This window comes from Salvelinus alpinus, chromosome 35, assembly GCF_045679555.1.
Source record: "Salvelinus alpinus chromosome 35, SLU_Salpinus.1, whole genome shotgun sequence".
Lineage (NCBI taxonomy): Eukaryota > Metazoa > Chordata > Actinopteri > Salmoniformes > Salmonidae > Salvelinus > Salvelinus alpinus.
In genome coordinates, this window is record NC_092120.1 from 9,695,274 (window position 1) to 9,716,856 (window position 21,583).

The 21,583-nt window shown below is 40.2% G+C and overlaps 1 pseudogene; it reads right to left on the minus strand.

Moving 5' to 3' along the window:
• Positions 1-314: 314 nt before the first annotated feature.
• On the minus strand, positions 315-19,587 carry LOC139564091 (metaxin-1-like; annotated as a pseudogene).
• Positions 19,588-21,583: the final 1,996 nt, after the last annotated feature.

Genomic DNA, 21,583 nt, shown 5'->3' on the forward strand with positions numbered 1-21,583 from the left:
TAGCCTATCATCCTAAAGCAGGGGAAGCCTTTACACAGTGAGCAGATGTATTGGAACATTAAAGTGATTTATTGAACTTCCCTGTTTCTTTTATTGAATGATGCTTTGACTTGCTGCAATGCAGGAATAGGGCCAGCAGTCTTCACTATAGCACACATTATGCACATGTTGTTTGATTTTGAAGCGGCCCTGAAACATTTAAAATGCCCCAAACTTCAGGCCCTCAATACCATGGTAGGTGAAAAAGTATAAAAGAGTTCTCAGCCTGACAAGCAATAATATGAAAAGGACATAAACCAAGAAGTCACCCCTTCATTTCCTCTGTTGAAATTATTATTATTTGAAACATCTAGACTTAGATGGTGGTTATTTTGGCAAGTGTTCAGAAAGAATGTGCTAATGCTACTAAGAATCCAGTAACAATTACATTTTCATGAATGCTACCTGGGATTTGTTCCCCCAATAATACAACTTACACATAAAAGTATTATCATTTGGATAAGATAAAGCAAAAGGAAATTGAGAAAAGCAAAGCAATGTCATGATTTGGATCTATGATTATCGTGCAATGACAGAGTCAAAATAAAGCAGAGAAAACATCCAAACATTCTCCAAGTAAAACATCGAAGCACTCTTGGTGAGTTTTGAAGCATCTTAATGCATATTTCCACAGTGTTCCTCCTCCTCTTCATCATACTCTACTGCTTTGGCCCAATCAAACACCACCCCCTTGCCCCTTCTTCGTATTGACTCCAGGATCTGAAGGGATGGTGAGGCATCAGCAGTAGAGTAAACCTTCCACCTAGTCTAGAAGGCTAACTGGAGTTTCTGCCATATTGGTTAACACCTTTCCAGTCATTCCAGACTGCTGAGGGAGCGTCAACGAAGAATTAGGAATAGACACAGGAGATCAGTTTTGAATTGCAGCCGTCTCCTCCTCCCCATCCTCAGCCCTCCTCATCCTCCTCCTCGTTGGAGGAGAGTGACCTGAGACCTGGGGAATGGTGGTCTAGTGCCTCCTGCTGGACGTGTTGAATAGCCACAATGCAGGTGAGGAGGGTGTAGTTCAACATGGCGCCCAGGGCCACCAGGACTGACAGCAGCAGCTGCTTGCGCCTCTTACCAGGCTCGTTATCAGCGTCACCCCCTTCAGGCTGGGAGGACACCTTGCGACTAAAACCTTCTGCACAAAAGATAAACAAGAAAAAGTGTGAGACATAATTCAAAAGTTAAACAACAATAGCAAGTTATATAATAGATATCATTGAAGACAATATCATACTGCATGTACAGTATGTTATGTGGTCCTACACCTCATCCCTCACTGGGGAAGTAGACCGCCAGGATGTTGGAGCAGAAGTGGCTCAGTTATCCAGTGACTTGAGGTGCTGCTGGAGTCTTCCATTGGGCAGTTTCATCTTCAGGATGGGCACCAAGTAGCCAAATACAAAAGCATCCAGAGATGAAGGTCTGGAGGGAACAGTGTCATGTAGTTAGAGATGCATAGGGATGCCATGCAAGTGAATTAAGTTGAGGTGCTGAATTCCCAGTTTAATGTATTGAGGTAGAACTTCTCTGTGTGGACTTGCGAGTCTCCGAAGAAGAACTTGTTTGAGCCCAGCCACTGCGAGAGAAGGTTCATATACTCCATAGCATTGCGGTACAGCTGGAGAGAGAAAGGTGTTGACAAACCGACATCAGGCCAAATTCCCCAAAATTTTGAATCATGATATATTCCTTATTATAAACTGGGTGATTCAAGTCCTGAATGCTGATTGGCTGACAGCTGTTGTATATCAGACCGTATACCATGGGTATGACAAAACATGTATTTTTACTGCTCTAATTACGTTGGTAACCAGTTTATAATAGCAATAAGGCACCTCGGGGGTTTGTGATACATGGCCAATATACCACAGCTAAGGGCTGTGTCCAGGCACTCCATGTTGCATCGTGCTTAAGAACCAGTGACGGATTGAGGCATAGGCGACATGGGCAGCCGCCCAGGGCGGCATCTTGCCTGGGGTGGCATGGGGAATCCGGACAATTTTCAAAAAAATTAAAACAATTAAAAGTTCCGAATGGTGACATTTGCGCAATTGGTTTTCTATCGCTCATTTGCAATTCACGTAAATTATATCATGTCACCGTGTGGCACTGTGGGTCAATTAACCTTGTCGGAGTGGGCGCCCTGATTCTAGTTTGTGAGCTAGGCAGGCTACTTACTGCCTGGGAAGGTCTCACACACAGAAGTACGAGATGGGGAGGGGACGGGGGTAGGTTAACCTCAGGTTTCCCCACTGGAAGCCCGAGGTAGGGGGAGCGGGGCAATCTATCAAATAACGCACCTCTAACTTTGTACAGTACTAATGCAATTAGTAATGCATTTAGTTGTGCAATTTAGTTTGTGTGTTTCTTGTTTGAAGTGCAATAGTGTAATAATCAGCTTCTCTTCTTCATAAGTGTATAATTCTATTTGTATGATATAGGATTTGTGCAATTTAGTTTTATTTGTGTGTTTTTTGTTAGCAATAGGGTAATAGTGTAATAATGAAATTCTCTTTTTTATTTGTATTTAAATGCTACAATTTGTTTCTATTTGTCTCTGTTACTTCTTTTTGATATTTATGAGTCTTATTTTTGTATATATATTCATATAGTTTTAAATGTTATGATTATTTATTTGTGTTGTTCCAAATGTCTGAATAAAAATTACAGTTAGTGCAGAATGGTGATTTTTTTTAGGGGGAGGTCTTTAACCATTTCAATTCTTTAGCCATTACAAGACTGAAAAAAAGGTACCCTGGACCAGAGCCGTGTATTTAGGTAAGGCTTTGCCCTGGACCAGCGCTTTGGGAAACAAGTCAAGTTCCCATGGCAACCCTATAAACCATTACATCATCACAGGGAGCAATGATATCTGAAGCATGCGTCAGCTCAGCTATGGAGGCAAGTCCAATGTTCACACCTCTCTCAGCACATGGTTTAATCACAGCGTAACACCCCCAAATGGCCCTATTCACACATCATTCTTTTTTGTTTGTTGATAGCCTATCCCAATTCACACACCTGGAATGTTATGGCCATTTTTAGGTGTTTTTAATGAAAAGTAGTAGTCTAACTTGCTAACGGCAGTGGTATATTTAAATGCGTGTTGTACAAGACCAAACTGGACAAGAACTCAAAACCAAAACATGTGGTTGGCACTCAGGAAATAGTCTTGAGCCTATTTTTTAATTTAGAAAATTGTTTATTGCTTTTTACTGTGCACAGGCGTTTCAGCATGGATTCTTTCCTCGATGCATGACTGCATGAGTGCCAACCGCATATTTTGGTGTCAGGTGAGATTTTTGCAGAGTGATGCGTCCTCAATAATATATGTAGATAAGGTTTTTCCTTCATACAATAAAAATAAATAATAATAATAATAATAATAAATCATCCCAATGTTATTTTTTACATTAAGAATTCTGTATAAACAATATAAATGAAATGGTACCAATACAGTATGCCCCCCCCATACTAGACTGGTTGCAAAGGGCACCATAATAAAATGTAATTTGGAAAGATTAGAAAGACTATTAAAACAACAGTTGCCTTGGGTGTACCTACCCTACCCTACATCTTCCATCTCCCCCTCCACTCACCTCCTTCTCCAATTCCTCCCCTGCTGTCAACTCTTCATCTCCCCTGACCAGCCTCAGCCTCTCCAGCTGCTGGCGCTGAATGCTGCCGGGCAGGAAGAAGTTCAGGGGGAATGGGGCGTGCTTCGCGTGCCACCGCCGAGTCACATCCACATAGTTCTTAGGGTCAATCCACTGAGTATAGACCTAGACCAGAAAGAGAGAGAAGCACAAAAGTGTGAAAGAGATGCAAACGGGCTTCCACAAGCTAGAGGTAATGACATAGTAGTTACTATGAATTAGAATCCTTAGGATATTCAAATTATTTCAAACAGACACAAAATACAGCAGTTGAGATAGACATTTTGGCATTGAGAGCACAGTGGCTGTTTATCTCACTTCAAAGTGCTGCAGGAAGCCACAGGTTGTTCCATGTTGACACGGTTCTGCTGGCACAGGAAACAACGTTTGAGGTATTTTTTATAGGACACAATGAAGCACCAGGTATAATTACCTACAATCTTTCTAGCGAGACAGAGAGTTATGTGACAAAATAAAATAAATTAAGCAAATTCTAATAACTTTTTGCCATAATCGGAGTGATGTGGCACAACCCAGTCACTAGTGCACAACTAGTGACATCTTCCACGTCATCTCATTCTTGCAGAAATGTCTTCTACAACCTCCTCACTCATTCTCTCCACATACACACGCTCTTTCTCATTCCCTTCAGCCCCCTCCCTATCTGTCTTGTTCTCTTTGAGTAACAGTGATCCTCACCAGAGCTGGCATCAGTTTTTCCTCCAGGAGTGAGACGAAGGCCAGAGCGTCTGCTCCCTCTTTGGCAGACAGGTTCGAAGTCGGCATTGTATTTCTGAAAGATAGGATCATATCACAACACACTTCAGGAGATTCATCACCTTTCACGAACATCACCGACAGGATTCACGGACCACAACATTTTAAACCAGTCTCGCTGTCGTCAGGTATTCAAAATAGTTTTTAAAGCCCTTCTGGAACAATACCATGAGCCGCCTTAGGCCGATTACACCATTAGCACTTTCTGTGTTTTCCAGAAACTCCTTCAAAAAACTAAAAAGCTACCTCTAAATGAAGGCCTTTATGGGATTCCTGGCAGTCTAGGTGTTCTGGGTCAAGTGTTTTCCATCTAACCTCATGACTGCGGGGCAGTCAGTCTGAAATGGTGCATGCTGGGATCAAGAAGAACTCAACATGATTGGAAATCTAAGAGAGGTTCTCTCCCTCCCTCGCTCTCTCCCTTGCTCTGGAGGGTAAAATAAGCAGTTTTTGACTGACTTTGGGAGGTTTGTCTGGAAACCCCACCATCCTTACCCCTTTACTGTCTAATCCTTTGGGATGATCTCACCAGGGTTTCCTCCATGTTCGCTCACATTGACACCACCACAGCACTTATCAATCTGCTTTGCATTGTGGTTTCTAACATCCCTACTGCAGTAGCTCACAACCCACCTACCACAGTCAGGGGGCAGTTATTATCTTGGCTTATGGGTTCCATCTGGGCATTAGCTAAAGTGTGCATTTAATTGAGCTTGAGGGATGGGAGGAAAGATCATAGGAGACATTGCTTTTCTCAATGGGAAATCGGGTCATAGGAAATGTTGTGATGAGAATCGATCAGTAGTTTTGAATTCAGGGGCTATAATTCACTTTAAGAAAGTGTGGAACAGAGCATGGAGCAGCTCTTTCAGACAAAGCAGAGGACTGTGCTGTACATGAGCAGGCGGTCTCTCGGTCACCTGTTTCCTGAGGTGGATGATGATGTCACTGGGCCGAGAGAGGCTCCCATTCTCGCTGGTCTTCAGGGCAGGCAGGGAGCCTACCAAAGGGGGAAAATGCATCATAAAGACAGGCACCTCACAACACCACTCATTAACAGCCACTGTTAATGTGACCATTACAGACCGATGGAGAGAGAACAGGAGAGTGGGATAGAGAGAAAATGTAGAGATGAAGAATAGAGAGAAAAGGCAGAGGAAAGCCATTGGTGAAGAGAGGGAAGACATTAAGTCTGGAAAGTAAGAATCAAGAAAAACATACTATACAGATGGAGAAATAATGTAGTAAAAGAGAAAGGAATAACAAATAAGAACAAAGTGAAATGAAGGAGCTATTTTCTGCCCATATTATAGAGAGCACATTTTCCTTCCATTCCATTTATTAGTCTCCCTGTGTTCCCTTTGATTATAGGAGAATATGCCTATTTCTGAAGTGAATTAATGCAGCCATGTTTCTCGAGTTGAGACAACAAAAAATTAAAGGATCTAAAAACGAAAGACAAGACATCTTACCAGTGGGACTTCTCCAGGGGTTGCCGATCTTGTGAAGTTTGCAAACTTTGCATAAGCCTGAAGTAAAGGGAGACGATTAACAGATTAACGCTGAGCTAAAACATGTTGAGCCAGACATACCTTAGTTTCCACAGCCTTGTATAATTATATATATATTTTTAAACAGGCCAAATACCCCAGGAAGCATCCGAGCTGGGCCCAAAATAATTCCACTAACATAAAGGGAGGGGTAGGGAGGCATTAACACCTCAATTAAGGCAGACCCTTAGGACCCAATAGACAGTGTGTAAAAACAAACAGCAAGCATCTAAACAACATGACTGTGGGATAGGCTGCCTAACTCTAGACACCACAGACACCAGGCTATACTCGATAACCTTTAGCACCACAGCAAAGTCTGGCCTACCCCGGCCAAACCCTAACCCGACGACGCTGGGCCAATTGTGCGCCGCCCTATGGGACTCCCAATCTCAGCCGGTTGTGATACAGCCTGGAATAAAAACCAGGGTCTGTAGTGATGCCTATACCACAGATGCAGTGCCTTAGACCGCTGCGTCACTCAGGAACCCCAAAGACAAAACACCCGGAACAAAAAAAAGGATGAAATTAAAGGTTGACACTAGGAATGAGACATTGAGCCTTCTGAAAAGGATAGGAAAAAAAACTTTGCGCAGTTGCAATTAATTATATATAATCAAATAAAATAATAAATTATTTGTAAAAACCTGTCCCTAATCCGTGTGGACGGATATAAACATCGGTAGATGTAACAATGTACAGTTGAAGTCGGAAGTTTACATACACTTAGGTTGGAGTTATTAAAACTCGTTTTTCAACCATTCCACAAATGTCTTTTTAACAAACTATAGTTTTGGCAAGTCGGTTAGGACATCTACTTTGTGCATGACACAAGTAATTTTCCCAACAATTGTTAACAGACAGATTATTTCACTGCATCACAATTCCAGTGGGTCAGAACTTCACATACACTAAGTTGACTGTGCCTTTAAACAGCTTGGGAAAATCCAGAAAATTATGTCATGGCTTTAGAAGCTTCTGATAGGCTAATTGACATAATTTCAAATCAAATCCAATTTATTTGTCACATACACATGGTTAGCAGATGTTAATGCGAGTGTAGCGAAATGCTTGTGCTTCTAGTTCCGACCATGCAGTAATATCTAACAAGTAATATAACCTAACAATTTCACAACAACTACCTTATACACACAAGTGTAAAGGAATGAATTGTCACGTCCGTCGTAAGGAGGAGGAGACCAAGGCGCAGCGTGATATGAATACATCTTCTTTAATATACGAAGAACACTAAACAAACTAACAAAATCAACGTGAAGCTATAATAACTGAGTGCTGACATGCAACTACACATAGACAATAACCCACCAAAACCTAAATGGAAAATGGCAACATAAATAGGATCCCCAATCAGAGACAACGATAAACAGCTGTCTCTGATTGGGAACCAATTCAGGCCACCATAGACCTACAATATGCCTAGACAAACGAACACCCCTAGACATACAAAAACCCTAGACAGGACAAACAAGCATACCCACCCTCGTCACACCCTGGCCTGACCAAAATAATACAGAAAACATAGATAACTAAGCTCAGGGCGTGACATGAATACGAATATGTACATAAAAATATATGAATGAGTGATGCCCGAACAGCATAGGCAAGATGCAGTAGATGGTATAGAGTACAGTATATACATATGAGATGAGTAATGTAGGGTATGAAAACATTATATAAAGTGGCATTGTTTAAAGTGGCTAGTGATACATTTAATTACATCAAGATGGCAAGATGCAGTAGATGGTATAGCGTACAGTGTATACATATGAAATGAGTAATGTAGGGTATGTAAGCATTATATAAAGTGGCTAGTGATAAATTGATTACATCAATTTTTCCATTATTAAAGTGGCTAGAGTTGAGTCAGTATGTTGGCAGCAGCCACTCAATGTTAGTGATGGCTGTTTAACAGTCTGATGGCCTTGAGATAGAAGCTGTTTTTCAGTCTCTCGGTCCTCGCTTTGATGCACCTGTACTGACCTCGCCTTCTGGATGATAGCGGGGTGAACAGGCAGTGGCTCGGGTGGTTGTTGTTCTTGATGATCTTTTTGGCCTTCCTGTTATATCGGGTGGTGTAGGTGTCCTGGAGGGCAGGTAGTTTGCACCCGGTGATGCGTTGTGCAGACCTCACTACCCTCTGGAGAGCCTTACGGTTATGGGCGGCAACTGCTTTGAGTCAATTGGAGGTGTACCTGTGGATGTAGACCTCAGACAAAAAAAATGTAGACCTCCACAAGTCTGGTTCATCCTTGGGAGCAATTTCCAAACGCCTGAAGGTACCACATTCATCTGTACAAACAATAGTACGCAAGTATTAACACCATGGGACCACGCAGCCGTCATACCGCTCAGGAAGGAGACTGTTCTGTCCCCTAGAGATCAACGCACTTTGGTGCGAAAAGTGCCAATCAATCCCAGAACATCAGCAAGGAAGAAGCCACTGCTCCAGAACCGCCATAAAAAAAGCCAGACTACCGTTTGCAACTGCACATGGGGACAAAATTCTTACTTTTTGGAGAAATGTCCTCTGGTCTGATGAAACAAAAATAGAACTGTTTGGTCATAATGACCATCGTTATGTTTGGAGGAAAAAGGGGAGGCTTGTAAGCCAAAGAACACCATCCCAACCGTGAAGAATGGGGGTGGTAGCATCATGTTGTGGGGGTGCTTTCTGCAGGAGGGACTGGTGCACTTCACAAAATAGATGGCATCATGAGGTAGGAAAATGATGTGGCTATATTGAAGCAACATCTCAAGACATCAGTCAGGAAGTTAAAGCTTGGTCGCAACTGTGTCTTCCAATTGGACAATGATCCCAAGCATACTTCCAAAGTTGTGGCAAAATGGCTTAAGGACAACAAAGTCAAGGTATTGGAGTGGCAATCACAAAGCCCTGACCTCAAACCTATAGAAAATGTGTGGGCAGAACTGAAAAAGTGTGTGCAAGCAAAGAGGCCTACAAACCTGACTCAGTTACACCAGCTCTGTCAGGAGGAATGGGCCAAAATTCACCCAAATTATTGTCGGAAGCTACCCGAAACATTTGACCCAAGTTAAACAATTTAAAGGCAATGCTACCAAATACTAATTGAGTGTATGTAAACTTCTGACCCACTGGGAATGTGATGAAATAAATAAAAGCTGAAATAAATCATTCTCTCTACTATTATTCTGACATTTCACATTCTTAAAATTAAGTGGTGATCCTAACTGACCCAAGACAGGGAATTTTTATTAGAATTTAATGTCAGGGATTGTGAAAAACTGAGTTTAAATGTATTTGGCTATGGTGTATGTGTCAGAGTCTATCTAAAAGATAGTGAAGGAGTCAGGCGCAGGACACAGGTAAGAGTAACAATCACTGATTTAATCAATCCAAAATGTAACAAAATCCCGTTCCAAACAAGGACAAAACACGACTCAAAATACAACACACCGGAACACAAGAAAGACAATCACGCACAAAACAGAAAGGGAAACCAGAGGGTTAAATAAGGAACATAATTATGAGATGGGAACCAGGTGTATAAACAGACAAAACAAAAGAAAAAATGAAACATGGATCGGTGGCGGCTAGAAAGCCGGTGACGTTGACCGCCGAACACCGCCCGAACAAGGAGAGGGAACAACTTCGGTGGAAGTCGTGACAGTATGTAAACTTCCGACTTCAACTGTAGATTGCAGATTATTTTTATCAATGGGGTGGGCATTTCTTGCTTTAGACTGTTCGGATGGAGATTATGGAAGAAAGGATGTGGAGCCTGCCCTGCCTGAAAGAGTCCTGGAGCATGCAGTGTGATTAGGCAAGGGAAGGGGAGTGGCGGGTAGCTGTGCCAGTTGTGATGTAACAAACGGTTCCTGAAGAGATAAATAACCTGTAAGGAGATTGAAAAAGTAGAAGGAACGCAGTAAAATACCAGAGTAAAAAGGCTTGTGAAGGAGAAACTTCAATAGGTCTAATAGAAACGGATTAGATGTCTAAACATAGCCTACATTCTCAAACTAAGACCAGTGCCAAGTTTCACAAATCACTTCTTACACAAAAACTTAAGCTTTTAAGAAAAAAAGTGCAATTCCTCAACAATATCTTAAGATTTAATGATTTTCTTACAAACTTCTCAAATATCTTCTGAATCTTCTTAAAATGTTTGTTGCTAGGCAACTAATTTAGCTAGCTATCTAGCCAGCAATGGCAATCATGTTAGCATAATTCGTACTGAGATTACTGTTCTAAAACATGTTTTGGGGTTTAAAATAATCAATACAGAAACTTTCAGATGAAGTTTGTTAGTGAATTAAACATGTTCAATTGCTTTCATGAACTTATTCTCTCACTGCCCAGAGTTTAGGACAAGGGTTTAGCTATGTTGGAATTAAGAAAAAATCCAATAACTTTATTTTCAAGAATCTAATTTCTTCTTAACTTTTTGCTTAAGGAAGAAACATAAGAAATAGAGCAAGAACATTTCCAATAAGATTTTTTAGGAATAGCAACCTTGCTTGACTTTCTTCATAAATCTAGAGTTGTGGAAAAAATGGCAGTTAAGAAGAAATGTCTTCTTAAGAAGGTTGTGTCAATCTGGGCCCAGGTCACCATTCATGGAATGGTCCTGCATTTCTGCTTACTGTGTCCTGCACTCACAAGGAAAGTCATATTCCAGAATGAAATAAGCAAACAGTATTCGACTGCATTAATATGCCTTCCAATGGATCTCAAAGCAATTGTTGTATTGCAGTAGACTTGATACAAAGTAGCCTAAAGACACATTGCACTATAGATTGACAAGGCAAATGCACAGCAACATTTATGATTGTGTATGGCTGATAGATAGCTATACATAAAATTACATTCCTATAAATGTGTTTTGGCAGAGTTGAACAGATCGACCTGACTATGCTTGCAGACAGGCGTGACGGGACGTCATTTCATGGAAAAGAAGAGGTAATTCCTTCCACAGTGTCCGCAAGTACTTACAAACCCCACTTTCAGCTGGCCCCAGGGCATTGAGAATGGCCTTATTGCTTTAATGTATCCTACAATCATCAAAACCAATAACACACCTAAAATAATTTAGATACAGTCATTCAATACATTTTACCTCAGAAGACATATAATCATGTAATTTAGGGTCTGCCCACAACAATGACAAACTGATCATGTCACAATCACAAACAGACATTTGTAAGAAGTCAAGTACAGTACACAACCATAGCTTACTTAGAGTGTACAATGTACAGCAATAGTATCAACATTGGGCCTGGTGCTCCACTGTGAAGGACAGATCTCACTTCAGATTGAAAGAAAAACTCATTCAAGAAGGCAGAACTAGATCTTCAATAATGGAATAGCCAGTCAAAGTTAAGAGGGCGAAATGGAGAGAAGCTGTCCGCTGTTGGCCAAAGTTACCCAACCAGTTGGAAAAATGTCATTAAACACATCAAAAGCTGACATCATGGCTACGACTTTATTAGGAAATTCCTCCTCAACTTTTTATCTTTGGTCGTAAACCGAAGACTAGCTAGACTGAAAATAAAACATTAATTTATTCATACCTACCCTACAGGTCTAAAAGACATAAATAATATATTGGTAAGCCTATACAGATATGTAGCCTAGGTGTAGGCCTAGCTAGAATGAATAAGTGTGCATACTGCATACCATAACACACACACATATAAAACATAAGGAACACCTGCTCTTTCCATGACAAACTGACCAGGTGAATCCAGGTGAAAGCTATGATCACCTGTTAAATCCAATTTAAAATCAGTGAAGGGGAGGAGATCAGTGAAATAATGATGTTTAAGCCTTGAGACATGGATAGTGTATGTGTGCCATTCAGAGGGTGAATGGGCAAGACAAACTATTGAAGTGCCTTTGAACGGGGTATGGTAGTAGGTGCCAGGCACACCGGTTTGAGTGTCATGAACTGCAACACTGCTCGATACAACAGTTTCCAATGTGTATCGAGAATGGTCCCCAACCCAAAGGACATCCAGCCAACTTGACAACTGTGGGAAGCATTGGAGTCAACATGTGCCAGCATCCCTGTGGAACGCTTTCGACACCTTGTAGTCCATGCCCCGACGAATTGAGACTGTTCTGAGGGAGAAAGGGCTGAAACTCAATATTAGGAAGGTGTTTTTAATGTTTTGTACACTCAGTGTATATACTATACAGTGCATTCGGGAAAGTATTCAGACCCCTTCACTTTTCCACATTTTGTTACGTTACAGCCTTATTCTAAAGTGGATTAAATAGAAACATTTCCTCAACAGTCTACACACAATACCCCATAATGACAAAGTGAAAAAAGTTTTTTTGAAATGTTCGCAAATGTATTTAAAATAAAAAAACAGAATGACCTTATTTACATAAGTATTCAGACCCCACCGTCCTCTCCTCTGCATGAGAGACTGCAAACAGGTGTTCGTAATTGAGTGCTAGCCTACACTGCACTGCCAATCATTTTTTACATCATTGCTTGATAAAACAGAGCAACACACTTCTCATCTGAGGTAAAGAGAGACACTCCTCTTCTAGATACAGTGGGGAGAACAAGTATTTGATACACTGCAGATTTTGCAGGTTTTCCTACTTACAAAGCATGTAGAGGTCTGTAATTTTTATCATAGGTACACTTAAACTGTGAGAGACGGAATCTAAAACAAAAATCCAGAAAATCACATTGTATGATTTTTAAGTAATTAATTTGCATTTTATTGCATGACATAAGTATTTGATCACCTACCAACCAGTAAGAATTCCGGCTCTCACAGACCTGTTAGTTTTTCTTTAAGAAGCCCTCCTGTTCTCCACTCATTACCTGTATTAACTGCACCTGTTTGAACTCGTTACCTGTATAAAAGACACCTGTCCACACACTCAATCAAACAGACTCCAACCTCTCCACAATGGCCAAGACCAGAGAGCTGTGTAAGGACATCAGGGATAAAATTGTAGACCTGCACAAGGCTGGGATGGGCTACAGGACAATAGGCAAGCAGCTTGGTGAGAAGGCAACAACTATTGGCGCAATTATTAGAAAATGGAAGAAGTTCAAGATGACGGTCAATCACCCTCGGTCTGGGGCTCCTTGCAAGATCTCACCTCGTGGGGCATCAATGATCATGAGGAAGGTGAGGGATCAGCCCAGAACTACACGGCAGGACCTGGTCAATGACCTGAAGAGAGCTGGGACCACAGTCTCAAAGAAAACCATTATTAACACACTACGCCGTCATGGATTAAAATCCTGCAGCGCACGCAAGGTCCCCCTGCTCAAGCCAGCGCATGTCCAGGCCCGTCTGAAGTTTGCCAATGACCATCTGGATGATCCAGAGGAGGAATGGGAGAAGGTCATGTGGTCTGATGAGACAAAAATAAAGCTTTTTGGTCTAAACTCCACTCGCCATGTTTGGAGGAAGAAGAAGGATGAGTACAACCCCAAGAACACCATCCCAACTGTGAAGCATGGAGGTGGAAACATCATTCTTTGGGGATGCTTTTCTGCAAAGGGGACAGGACGACTGCACCGTATTGAGGGGAGGATGGATGGGGCCATGTATCGCAAGATCTTGGCCAACAACCTCCTTCCCTCAGTAAGAGCATTGAAGATGGGTCGTGGCTGGGTCTTCCAGCATGACAATGACCCGAAACACACAGCCAGGGCAACTAAGGAGTGGCTCCGTAAGAAGCATCTCAAGGTCCTGGAGTGGCCTAGCCAGTCTCCAGACCTGAACTCAATAGAAAATCTTTGGAGGGAGCTGAAAGTCCGTATTGCCCAGCGACAGCCCCGAAACCTGAAGGATCTGGAGAAGGTCTGTATGGAGGAGTGGGCCAAAATCCCTGCTGCAGTGTGTGCAAACCTGGTCAAGAACTACAGGAAACGTATGATCTCTGTAATTGCAAACAAAGGTTTCTGTACCAAATATTAAGTTCTGCTTTTCTGATGTATCAAATACTTATGTCATGCAATAAAATGCAAATTAATTACTTAAAAATCATACAATGTGATTTTCTGGATTTTTGTCTCTCACAGTTTGTCTCTCACAGTCGTCTCTCACAGTTGAAGTGTACCTATGATAAAAATTACAGACCTCTACATGCTTTGTAAGTAAGAAAACCTGCAAAATCGGCAGTGTATCAAATACTTGTTCTCCCCACTGTATGTATGAATGCCACTTGCCTGTAGTAGAAAGACATGGTAGGCTACTACTGAATTTGTTTAACAAATAAGAGGGCTACCAGTGGATGGGTATCACAAGACTAGGGTTAGGCTAAGGGCAATTCCACAGTAAAAGAGTGATGCTGTGACTCAGATTTTTCACTTTAAAATGTATGCCAAACTTTGCATCTGCACTGTTCTTCAAGTTAATGTGTTTTTGTATTGTTAAAAGTAGTCCCTGTGTATAGAGTTGTATGGTTTGTTAAACTTTGACCTACATTTTAAAGTGAAAAAATCTGAGTCTCAGCATCAGTCTGTTACTAACTAAACATCAATCTCTTACATGATTTTCCAATTAACTATGCTTACTATGATAATTAGACTAGCCATTGGCAATAACATATGCTATAAACATAGGCTAATCCAGCAGTAACCATCAAGTAGATATGCTAATGATTTAATTTTTAAGTAACTCAAAAATATAGATTTCTTTTTTTTTTATCTGGAGGGTTCTCTAATTCACTTTTGCAATTACCTAATAGGTGGAATGTACAGACCTCTAGCCTAAATGCAGTGACATTTTGCCAGTTCACTAATGGAAAGAATGAGGTCTCTGAATGTGACACATCATCAGACACAAATCTACCCAGTTGCAGTGAAAACCCGGGGGGCATCCTGGAAAACTCTGAATGAAATTGCTCATTTCCAAACAAGAGTTTGTCCAAGAGTATGATGTGTCACTAACATGGCTGCAGTTCAATAGCAAATTTGTGGTTTTAGAGACGACACTGAGACACAAACTAAAAGCAAGCAAGATGTGCATTTTCCAACCACCAAAAAAAGTATCAGGGGAGGAAAGTCACTTTCCAGACCCACATTTAACATCTTGTTCCCTCCAGTAAGATGTGGGTCCAAAATATACATGTTTTAAAAAAATGGGTTAATGTCTGAAAATTTGCCAGGGAGGAAAAGGTAGCTTATGATGCTCAAGGCTGGTTTACTCAAGCCTGCAAGGTATTATAAGCTGTCATATGTGGCTTGTGAACACATGAGTCATTTAACTGAACATGCACAATGGAAATGTTGTGGTTTACTGTAATATAATAGATTTTTTGGGTGGCCTTGTATTAAGAGCAAACCAAATGGAACATTATTAGAGGTTTTACATTGGAAGAATGTTCAGCTAAATCAAAAACACTGCTTCCAGTCAGATACGTACAACACAATGTTTGGGTTTTGTATACATGGGTACCATGAGAACTGTACCATGACGGGCATACCTGGAATTTCCTGTAAGAAACTGAGGGGGGAGCTAAAGCCAGTTACAGTTGCCTCTGATGCAGTGTAGCGAGAGACTTGGAGTTAGCTAATAAAGCCATATCCCATAAAAGCTGTGTATAGAGAGGTACATGTAAGACAAAAGGCACCAGACAATAGCCTTAAGAATAGCCTTATCTTCGCTCCAGATGTCTTCCAAGATTGCACACTGCACAGATTCCTTCATTACTTCCTCTTCATTTGTCAACTTCAGGGCTATAACGTTGGGAGGGTAGCCGAACACCTGCATGGTCTGTGTGGTTAATCATGTGTTAAGCTATGCTGCATTCCTATGTTGAATTTATGGATTATGATTAGAGGTCTGGCCGATTAATTTGTGCCGATTTCAAGTTTTCATAATAATCGGTAATCTGCCTTTTGGATGCCGATTATGGCCGATTACATTGAAATCCACGAGGAGACTGCGTGGCAGGCTGACCACCTGTTACACGAGTGCAGCATCAAAAGGACCTTGTGGCTGCAAGGAGCCAAGGTAATTGCTAGCTAGCATTAAACTTATCTTATAAAAAAACAATTAATCTTCACATAATCACTAGCTAACTACACATGGTTGATGATATTACTAGGTTAACTAGCTTGTTCTGCGTTGCAGATAATCAATGTGGTGCCTGTTAATTTATCATCGAATCACAGCCTACTTCAACTTCGCCAAATGGGTGATGACTTATCAAAAGCGCATACGCGAAAAAAGCACAATCGTTGCAATAATGTATCTAACCATAAACATCAATGCCTTTCATAAAATCAATACACAAGTATATTTTTTTAAACCTACATATGTAGTTAAAAGAAATTCATGTTAGCAGGCAATATTAACTAGGGAAATTGTGTCACTTCTCTTGTGTTCAGTGCAAGCAGAGTCTGTATATGCAGCAGTTTCGGCCGGCTGGCTCATTGCAAACTGTTGAAAGGCCATTGATTACTAACAAAGACCGTAATTCATTTGCCAGATTTTTACATAATTATGACATAACATTGAAGGTTGTGCAATGTAATAGTAATATTTAGACTTATAAATACGGAACGGTTCCGTATTTCACTGAAAGAATAAACGTTTTGTTTTCGAAATTATAGTTTCTGGATTTTACCATATTAATGACCAAAGGCTCGTATTTCTGTGTGTTTATTATGTTATAATTAAGTATAGGATTTGATACTTGATAGAGCAGTCTGACTGAGCAGTGGTAGGCAGCAGCATGCTCGTAAGCATTCATTCAAACAGCAGCTCTTAGCAATGCTTGCAGCACAGCGCTGTTTATGACTTCAAGCATATCAACTCCCGAGATTAGGCTGGCAATACTAAAGTGCCTATAAGAACATCCAATAGTCAAAGGTATATGAAATACAAATGGTATAGAGAGAAACAGTCCTATAATTCCTATAATAACTACAACCTAAAACTTCTTAACTGGGAATATTGAAGACTCATGTTAAAAGGAACCACCAGCTTTCATATGTTCTCATGTTCTGAGCAAGGAACTTAAACGTTAGCTTTTTTACATGGCACATATTGCACTTTTACTTTCTTCTCCAACACTGTGTTTTTGTATTATTTAAATCAAATTGAACATTTCATTATTTATTTGAGACTAAATTGATTTTATTTATGTATTATATTAAGTTAAAATAAGTGTTCATTGTTCATTCAGTATTGTTGTAATTATAATTTATTACAAATATTTATATAAACGTCGGCCGATTAATCGCTATCGGATTTTTTTGGTCCTCCAATAATCGGTATCGGCGTTGAAAAAACATAATCGGTCGACTTCTAATTATGATTGTAATGTTCATAATTCATGATTGACAGGTAATCAATCATATGTTCAAACATTTGGCACCAGTAGTTAGGGATAGCCTAGATTACAGGTTATAAACTCTCAAGTCCAGATCCTAATAATTACAAACAATTGATTCCCATTCAAAATCCTATTTTCCATAACCCTTAACCTCAAACCCTAATTGTAACCATAACCCTAAACCTATCCCCTAAGACTAAAATAGCCTTTTTCCTTGTGGGGACAGGCAAAATGTCCCAACTTCTGGTCCCCACAAGGATAGTAAAACCAAAAACACTCACACCAGTAGTGGTCGGTGCAGTTTAGGATTAGAGAGGACTGTCATTACTATTCCATTCACACAGCTCAATGTAACATTGATAGGTTTAGGCTACTACATGATACAAAGATGTGCCCTACACCCATCGTTGCTACAACCTAGACTACAAATGAACGTTTATAACGTAGGTGTACAGGCTGAGAGACAAATTGGAGTACTCAAGGTGAAAGACAGTGACACATTCAATACCACCTGGAACAATCTTGGCTGTATCTAGCTGATCTGGGGTTTAATCATTAGTCCAAACAGTTTCTATTTGACCAATTCAGGTAGGTCCATCCCCGTTTCGTTCCGTTTAAGAAACGTTTTGCAACAGAAATCGGTGGAATGAATACACCCCTGATCACCCGCAGACATGGTTCACTTTCATAGCAGCGCCATACAGCATCATCACTTTGCTCATTGAATAAATCCTTCTCGCATCTACACGGTCTCCTCCTCTCTCCTTTTCCATTCACTTGTGGACTTCAGTGCACAACACAACATCGGTCTGTGACCAGGCAAAAAAAAACTCTACAAGCCAAACCGTCATACCATAATTGCTAACGCTAACCCCTACACAGCCTACATCGTTGTCACCATATCAGTTAACGTCATAGTCAACATAGCTACTAGAACTAACACGTTAGTAAACCCACAATCCAATCCATGTGTACAATCACACAGTCCAGTGAACAGCAAGCAGTTTAGCAGTTACACCGACGGGCTCGGTGGCAATAAATTAATAAAACCAAAAGCTTACCTTGACTAGGATAGCCTTAGCTAGCTAGCTAACATAAAAATAGCATTCCTCTCTGTTTGAGTCAGGTTGTTGAGTATGCTAAATTAGCTGCATTAGCTAGCTAGCTAAGTAAGTGAAAGGTAAACAAACTAGATTCATTCTCTGATCCTTTGATTGGATAGACAACATGTCAGTTCATGCTGCAAGAGATTTGATAGGTTGGAGAACGTCCTCTGGAAGTCATTATAATTACTGTGTAAGTCTATGAATGTGGGTGAGAACCATGAGCCTAAGGCTTAAATTGAAGTCCATGTACCCAGAGGAGGACAGAAACTACGTGTCCTCCGGCTACACCATGGGGCTACCCTAGAGGGTACTGTTAAGGCTACTGTAGAACTTAATTGCAAAACACTGTTTTAATCAGTTATTTGGTGACATGTGAATATATTTAGTATAGTTTTATCATCTAAAAAGGATAACTTTTTTAAATGTTTCACTATTTGTATTTTTCTGAAATTCACTGAGTAGGATGGTTCTCCCCTTCCTCCTCTGAGTAGCCTTCACTGAGACACACACAAAGGCAGGTAGAGGGAAGGGTTACTGTACTTACAGCTGTTTAACTACACCTGCTTGTTTGCATTGATTGAGGTTAGCTAAATACATTCAATTATCTACATTCTTTTGAGATGCTGCTTACATAGGACGCCGCTACAGTAACGGGTCGATAGCGACAATTTTTTAATTGTCTGAAAGGTTAACAGTGTCTGAAAGGGGTATAAGTTAGCCAGATAGCCAGCCGTAGATGTTAATGTAACAATGTTCACCTTGCAATGCAATTACATGGTAACGGCCCATATAACGATAACTATCATGCAAATATACTAATCGTTACCGGTAGTTACGGTGAAATGTTTATTACAAATAGCTAGACAACTAACGTTAACGTTGATAGATAGCCACGTCAGTGAGATATGTGATGTCCAAGCCAACGTCATGAGCATTGACATTAGCTTGCAACTGAATATGAAGGCAACCAAGCTGTGCTATCTTGCAGTGTTGTTATTGCTGGAATTACAGCATAATTGATATTTTACCAATACAATTAAACACTCAGTGTCGACAGACGGCAAATCCCAATCGCTTTCCCAGCAGTACAGCTCAGAGGTTGCAATCTGCGAGGGGGCAGCCATCTTGAAATAATTGAACGACCTTTCACTCGAAAGTGATACCTCTCGTTGCCAATGACAACGTTTACATTTCTTGTCTCGACTCCGTACTTCAAGAACGTTCTGTCTAGACGTTTTTGAAACTAGCCATTGATAGAGTCCTTTGATATCAAAATCATGTATGATTAACAATATTATGTCTATTACAATAGAACTTTGAACAACATTTGCCATTCGAAATAGAATTCAACGTATGTGCTTTCCCTATGTTTTTGTGGTGCAATATTTATCCGAATGTTGTAAATATTCTATAAACAGTGGTCAAATTGGTCCAACAAACTGTGGTCAACTCTCCAGACTGTCTTTTCCAAATAGGACTTCCAGGACTTTGACCTGGAAAATGCTTCCAGTGTATATGTCAGAATAGATTTAGCAGATGTTCTGAATAAGGATAGTGTGTTTTTTCTTCTAAACCAATACATGGCTTTTTAATATGTGTTTGAGGAATATTAATGCTGGAATTTTTCACTTTAGCAGTTAAAGAGGAATTTGTACTTTTGACATCCGTGGAAAATGAAAGAAACTCATGCAATGGATAATTCATACCTCTATGTGTTCTTAAGAGTGGTAGTGTAACAATAACTTTGAACTCAACCTATCTATCCATAAAGCAGAATATAAAATATGAATGAAACTACTGTATAATCTATTTCAAATGCTTCTGTTTTACTTTCTTTCACTCACTAAAGATTAACGCCAACAGGTCTACCTACAATGTAAGCATTGATAGAAGGAGAAGACAGGGAAGAATGATCCACCTAAAAGCAATGTTTTAACCCACCCGACAGAGCTCTTAAACATGGAAATAATCCTGTGTCTGTTTTGCAACAAACAGCTCAGCTGCGCAAAGAGCCCATGCCAGAGAGACATGCACAAGCCATGACATCATCAAACCGAGCAGGAGAAAAGGAGTACCCTCATTCCTATCAGGAGGGGGCAGGAGCCAAAGATCACCATTCCTTCCTTCCTTACAATGGTGTATGGGAACCATAAACTAATAACACAGAATATGAATACTGTATAGATAATACATTAATTATTAGCACTTTCAAATAGCTTAAGGTCAAACACCATTTATATTTGGGTAAGAGCGTCTGCTAAAATGATGTACATCTGTGGGTTTGTGTTGCAACATCACAGAGATGAAAGATGCTCCATCATTTAATTAAGTTATAGAACGCACCGAACTTGTGAGACATTTTGAAATACTAGGAGGCAGAGCATTTGGACAAAAATGCTTACCATCAAATGGAGCTGTGCTGTTGTACTTGCTGAGCATTATGTGAAACAAACAGGATGTACTATTTATGTTGAAGACGAAAAAGATTCCATCTGTGACCCATTTGTATAGCTGACTATTATCACAAAAATCTCATCAGCATATGACTAGAGAAATTAGTTCACTCCATAAATGAAACTTGTATTTGTCTTTAATGTAATTTACATTTGGCTATTATTTCAACAAGACGAATGGTTTTTAATCACAAAGCTTGTAAAATGACTACACAATCCGACAGCATAAATTCCTTATTCTAAAAGCAAAAATCCTTAAATCAGTGACTCAAATAAGTAGATCAGAAAACATACGCGAGAAAGCACAGGAGCATTTTGACAAACCGATGACCCTGAATGAATAAGCACTTCTTTTATGTTTTTGTAGAAAATTCAATTCACATGTAAGGTCTTACAAGGGCAGCTTTAGCCTACTTATTTTTTAGCTGCGGCTGTAGGAAGGGTCTCACGACCAGCTCCAAACTTCAAACTGTCATACTGCACCTCAGTCAGACCCTGAATGACAAGGAAACACTATCATCATCATCATTACAAATAGTAATAATAGAAAACGTAGTAATAGTATAATCTCAAAAAAATAATACTTATAATAGTATAATACACAAACATTTATAAAAAAGTTATTTTACCTGTGCTCCGTCCTGGTTGTGCTCATAGGGTTGAAATC